General features: G+C 39.8%; 1 protein-coding gene across 1 annotated transcript in view; it reads left to right on the top strand.

The window, feature by feature from the left end:
* Positions 1-973: 973 nt before the first annotated feature.
* The window catches only part of EYA4 (EYA transcriptional coactivator and phosphatase 4), an 86741-nt gene continuing 81118 nt past the window's right edge, over positions 974-6596 (top strand). Inside the window, exon 1 of the mRNA XM_023730078.1 lies at positions 974-1208. The gene's annotated coding sequence lies outside the window, so the exon portion shown is untranslated. The remainder of the gene's footprint in view (positions 1209-6596) is intronic.

Here is a 6596-nt window from a genome sequence, read left to right as displayed (position 1 = left end):
CCCGTAAACCCGAGAAGATATTTGGAAAACCAACTATACACATCCATTAACTTTTTCTAGGTGGCAGATCACAGACTTAAATTCACATTCCTGTTTCCCAATCCTTGTTGTTATCTAATAATGTACACTTGTTGTGTGGATTTTATCATCAGATTGGCTTAAGAAAAAGCGTTTTTCATTGTTTCTTTATGTTATGTAATAAACTATAGGTCAGTGAGCTTCTTGTGAAATCACTGATTGTAAAATGAAGTTGTTAGATAATTAAATGGTGAAGAATTAGAAAGGGGGCTTTGATCATAAGAAGTCGGCATAGGTTGTCTAAGTAAAAGGCACATCAGAGTAACCTCACAGTCTTTTTTGACAGCAGTACCAGAAAAGAGGAATAAACGCATACATTGCAATAGATATATACGGAATTCTACAAGGTATATGTCAAAGTCTCTTGGTACATTTATAATTAAAAGATAGCAAAATGTATGCTGAATAATAGTACTAGTATTGGCTTAATAACTGTCCTCCAGGAGATGATATGAATCAGGAGGTTCTCCTCTAGTGCCCTCTTTAAGACTTGTCCGTGACCTTGCCCTGTTCAACATGTTTATTGGTGATTTAGCATTGAAGGTATGTTAAGAATGTTTATGGGTTGCCTGGCACTGAGAAAGATACTACATTGGACAGCAGAATCAGAATCCAAAAGGACAGACTCATACAATGGATTTAGTCTAACAGGATGGCATTCATGGGGAACAAATGAAAAGCTGTTGACTTGAGTTCCAAATGCCAACTGCATACGTAGTGGCAGGGAGGAAACAGTGCTGTAAAGTATCACATGGGACAAAGACGGGTTTAGTCGGCTGGGATGTCAGCATGAGTCAGTGCCGTAAAGTGCCTGACAGCAAAGCTAATGTACTCTTTAGGCTACACTGATGGGTCCAGTGTGAGAGTTGGAATATCACTGCCCTATTTTGTGCCAGTAGCTGACGTTAAGACTGTGGATCCCACAGTTTAACAGAAAAAAGAAAAAACCCTGAAATTTCCTCGTAAGAGAACACTAAGAAGATAAAGGAGTTTGAAATGCTGGCCTAAGTGGACTGAAGGAACTGGAGATGCCCAACCTAAAGACAAAAGACTCTGGGTCATGAAAACTGTCTTTGATGTTGGAAGGGATGTTTTGTGAAAGAAGATTTAGACTTGACCCATGTCAATGGGTGAGTTTTCTTATAGGACGAAAGTTCCAGGGAACTCGTATATAGACAACTCTTTCTAATAGCAGGCTTCCAGGAAACTGTATAAAGAACTTCCTAATTAGTAAGAATATCTGAAAAAAAAGAATGACTGCCTTTTAAGAAAACAATTTTGTTGATACTAGAAGTTTTCCAGCAGACAAACTAGGCATTTGTTGGCAGCATTGTAGACGTGATTGTAGTACTACCCGTTACCCGTTGCCATTGAGTCGATTCCAACTTATAGAGACCCTATAGGACAGAGTAGAACTGCCCCATAGAGTTTCCGAGGAGCAGCTGGTGGATTTGAACTGCAAACCTTTTGGTTAGCAGCTGTAGCCCTTAACCACTGTGCCACCAGGGCTCTGATAGTGGTACTAGTTGACATTTATTAACCACTTAATATATGCTAAACTTTGTGCAATTTATTTGTGTGACTTTGTTTAATTCTGTAGTGTATATTGTTGTTGTTGTTGTTAGGTGGCATCAAGTCGGCTCTGACTCATAGTGACCCTATGTACAGCATTGCCCGGTCCTGCACCATTCTCATAATCATTGCTATGCTTGAGCTCATTGTGGCAGCCACTGTGTCAGTCCATCTCGTTGAGAGTCTTCCTGTTTTTCACTGACCCTCCTCTTTACCAAGCATGATGTTCTTCCCGAATGACTGGTGCCTCCTGATAACATGTCCAAAGTACGTGGGACAAAGTCTCACCATCCTTGTTTCTAAGAAGCATTCTGGCTGTATTTCTTCCAAGACAGATCTGTTCGTTCTTTTGGCAGTCTATGGTATATTCAGTATTCTTCACCAACACCAGAAGAACAAGCAAATCTGTCTTATAAGAAGTACAGCCAGAATGCTCCTTAGAAGCGAGGATGGCGAGACTTTGTCTCACGCACTTTGGGCATGGTATCAGGAGGGACCAGTCCCTGGAGAAGGACATCATACTTGATAAAGTAGAGGGTGAGCCACAAGAGGAAACCCTCACGAGATAGACTGACAAAGTGGCTGCAACAATGGTCTCAAAGAGCAAAGATTGTGAGGATGGCGCAGGATGGGGCAGTGTTTCATTCTGTTGTACATAGGGTTACTATCAGTTGGAACCCACTCAGCAGCACCTAACAACAATAACATCTCTTTAGAACCTGAAGTTCTGTCATTTTAATAGAGAATCATCTTTAGTTTATATATTATGTCATTACTTTGCTGTTTTTTGTTCAACTCAAGGCCTATAGTCAGTATCAAAAACGGTTATTTATTAATACAATAAAATGTCTGATCCTTACTGTTAGGATTTTCCTTAGAAAAAGGGTCAGTATGTTTTTTGGTATAATTGATAGTATTAATGCTTTGATTATGGTCTTACTTCTTAATCCTACACGTTGCTAGAGGAAAATAATTTCCTGCCTCATTATCCATGGTTTGTAACTGATCTGGACAGAAACTTGAGCCCAGTACCATTCAAATAATGTTTGGAGAATCAGTTGGGTTTTTGTTTACTTCTTTGTTTTTCAATGAAGGAGTGCTTTTGAAAACCACAATTTAGAGGAATATTCCTGTTATTTTAAAATATTTATTAATAGTACTTAAAAAAAAAAAGAAAACATGTTTTATCTGGATTATTTATTAGAATCAGTAAAGAAAGGGCCAGAATTGTAGGTCTCTGGACCTGCTGAAAGCTCTGGAAAAGCAGCACTATAAAAGTGTCCAGAGAACAGTGTGTTCATGGCTTTATTTGCTGTCAGTCCAGGGCCTGAGGTCAGCCTGGCAGACGGGTCACTTGCACTCAAACATTCATGCTGACCTCGGGGACAGGCATGAAGTCACTTGCAAATGGGAAAAACAGCTCCCTTTCTTTATGCATGGCTCACTCCACTGACCCCTGTTCTTAGGGGACTTACTCCTCTTATGTACCCTTTTCTCTTCAGCTGAACCCAATTCCAACCAAATGAGCTAGTGATGGCCTTCTTCCAGGACTGTCAGTCCATCTGATCAGTGACATAGACATTATGCAGCAGAGATGATCGTCATCTCCCTGACTGCTGGCAGAAGAGAAACTGGTTAAGGTCTGCAGCTGTGACGTGGGTTTCTTGGGTCTAATCTGAAATGTAAGGAGCCCTGGTGGTGCAGTGGTTAAGCGCTCGGCTGCTAACCCAAAGGTCAGCACTTCGAATCTACCAGCTGCTCTTCGGAAACCCTGTGGGGCTGTTCTGCTCTGCCCTATAGAGTCACTATGAGTCCGAATCAGCTTCACGGCAAACAACAACAGCAACAGTCTGAAATGTGTTGGTCTAAGATGACCTGGCATTGTTACCTGATGTTCTCAAAGGCCTGTACTTTTTCCAGAGGAGTGCAAACTAGTAATGAGTAGTGACACATCCCAGAGTCTTTCATCAGATCTATTTTAAACCACAATAAGTTGCTGAGTCACTCTATTATTATTTTTTTCTACAATGGCTTTTTGTACCCACGAAAACCATCTTTTACAGACACACACGCACCTCATTTGAGAGATCTAAAAGTGCACATATAATTTGAGATTTCCCACCCACGTTTGCATCAGAGAACTAATCCCTCCTCCTTCCAGTTATCCCATTGTTTCACCACAGTCTGCAAGCTTTTTGAAGATACTTTGTACTTCTAGAATTGTTCGAGAATATAGTAGATGCTCAAGCAGAATTTGTTGAATTAAACTAAGTTTGATGCCAAGTAACTCAAATAACTCCATCTGCCTTTTTTCTATATTTCTACTTAAATAATTGTTTATTAGCACCTGTAAGTACCGTATACTATTTCAGGCATAGGTGAAAGAGCAATGAACAAAACAGAAAAGAACTCTTGTCCTAATGGAGCCTACACTCTAATCATATAAGTGAAAACTGATGTTGTTATTCCTACTTCCAGCTAAGGAGAATTGAAGCTCATAGTATGTAGAAAAGGAGGTTATGAGCAAAGCAAATACCAGAACTCTTGCCCTGAAACTCAATCTGAAGATCAAAATACAAATTTGCTAATTAGATAGACTGTAAGAATGTGGGAAATAGAGCTGTGAATAAGAAGTGTGCATTTTATGCAAAGAGGAAGAGCTGGCATGAGAGTGTCTTTGAAAGTCTAGAATACTTAAATGTTTCTTGGGTCATGAACAATTGATGGAGTCTCAGCCTATAAATAAATAGGGCCATGACTCATTACCAGGATACGTGCAGAATGAATCATGGTTTCTGAGTTAGAGTAGACTATAAAGTGCAGAAATAGATTTTAAGTGTATATTTCAGTCCATTGCAAATAAGTTCCGTCTACACTACAGAAGAATTTCAGAAAAAAAGCAAGAATCTAGTTGTCTTGGTCCTGAAATTCTTCTTAATTTTCTTATCTATGAAGTTTTGTGTTTATTGTTGTTATTAGGTGCCATTCAGGAGGTTCTGACTCATAGTGACCCTGTGTACAAAAGAACAAAACACTACCCTTTTCTGTGCCATCCTCACAGTTGTTGGTATGTTTGAGCCCACTGTTGCAGCCACTTTGTCAGTCCATCTCATGGAGGGTCTTCCTCTTTTTCACTGACCCTCTATTTTACTAAGCATTATGGATTGAATTGTAGCCCCCAAAAATGTGTGTCAACTTGGCTAGGCCATGATTCCCAGTATTGTGTGGTTGCCAACCATTTTCTCATCTGATGTGATTTTCCTATGTGTTGTAAATCCTACCTCTATGATGTTAATGAGGCAGGATTAGAGACAGTTATGTTAATGAGGCAGGACTCAATCTACAAAATTAGGTTGTATTTTAAGTCAATCTCTTTTGAGATACAAAAGAGAGAAGTGAGCATAGAGACAGCGGGACCTCATAGCACCAAGAAAGAAGCACTGGGAGCATAGCGTGTTCTTTGGACCCAGGTTCCCTGTGCTGAGAAGCTCTTCAACTAAGGAAGATTGATGACAAGGGCCTTCACCAGAGCCAACTGAGAAGGAAAGCCTTCCCCTGGAGCACCCTGAATTTGGACTTCTGTCCTCCTAAACTGTGAAAGAATAAATTTCTCTTTGTTAAAGCCGTCCACCTGTGGTATTTCTGTTATAGCAGCACTAGATGACTAAGACAGCCAGTGAAAACCTTATGAATAGCAGTGGAACATTGTCTGATATAGTGCCGGAAGATGAACCCCCCAGGTTGGAATGTATTCAAAGATGACTAGGGAAGAGCTTCCTCCTCAAAGTAGAGTCAACCTTAATGATGTGGATGGAGTAAAGCTTTCGGGACCTTCATTTGCTGATGTGGCGTGTCTCAAAATGATAAGAAACAGCTGCAAACATCCATTAATAATCAGAGTGTGGAATGTACGAAGTATGAATGTAGGAAAATTGGAAGTCGTCAAAAATGAAATGGAATGCGTATCCTAGGCATTAGTGAACTTAAATGGACTGGTATTGGCCATTTTGAATCAGACAGTCATATGGTCTACTGTGTAGGAATGACAACTTGAAGAGGAATGGTGTTACAGTCATTGTCAAAAAGAATATTTCTAGATCTATCCTGAACTACAATGCTGTCAATGACAGGAAAATATCCATACGCCTACAAGGAAGACCAGTTAATATGACTATTATTCAAATTTACACACCAACCTTTAAGGCCACAGACGAATAAATTGAGGATTTTTACCAGCTTCTGCAGTCGGAAATTTATCAAACATGCAGTTGGAATGCACTGATAATTATTGATGATTGGAATGCGAAAGTTGGAAATGAAGAAGGGTCGGTAGTTGGAAAATATGGTCTTGGTGATAGAAACAATACTGGAGATCACATGATAGAATTTTGCAAGACCAGCGACTTTGTCATTGCAAATGCCTTTTTTCACCAACATAAATGGTGACTGTACGCATTGACCTTGCCAGATGGAATACACAAGAATCAAATGGACTGCATCTGTGGAAAGAGATGATGGAAAAGCTCAATATCATCAGTCAGAACAAGGCCAGGGGCTGACTGTGGCTGAACAGACCATCAGTTGCTCATATGCAAGTTCAAGTTGAAACTGAAGAAATTTAGAACAAGTCCACGAGAGCCAAAGTACAATCTTGAGTATATCCCACCTGAATTTAGAGACCACCTCAAGAATAGATTTGATGCGTTGAACAGTAAGGACCGAAGACCAAACAAGTTGTGGAATGACATCAAGGACATTATACATGAAAAAAGCAAGAGGTCATTAAAAAGACAGGAAAGAAAGAAAAGACCAAAATGGATGTCAGAAGAGACTCTGAAACTTGCTCTTGAACGTTGAGTAGCTAAAGCAAAAGGAAGAAATGATGAAGTAAAGGAACTGAATGGAAGATTTCAAAGGGCAACATGAGAAGACAAAGTAAAGTATTA

Source organism: Trichechus manatus, unplaced genomic scaffold, assembly GCF_000243295.1.
Source record: "Trichechus manatus latirostris isolate Lorelei unplaced genomic scaffold, TriManLat1.0 scaffold00002, whole genome shotgun sequence".
NCBI lineage: Eukaryota > Metazoa > Chordata > Mammalia > Sirenia > Trichechidae > Trichechus > Trichechus manatus.
This window is presented reverse-complemented; position numbering and strand designations above follow the sequence as displayed.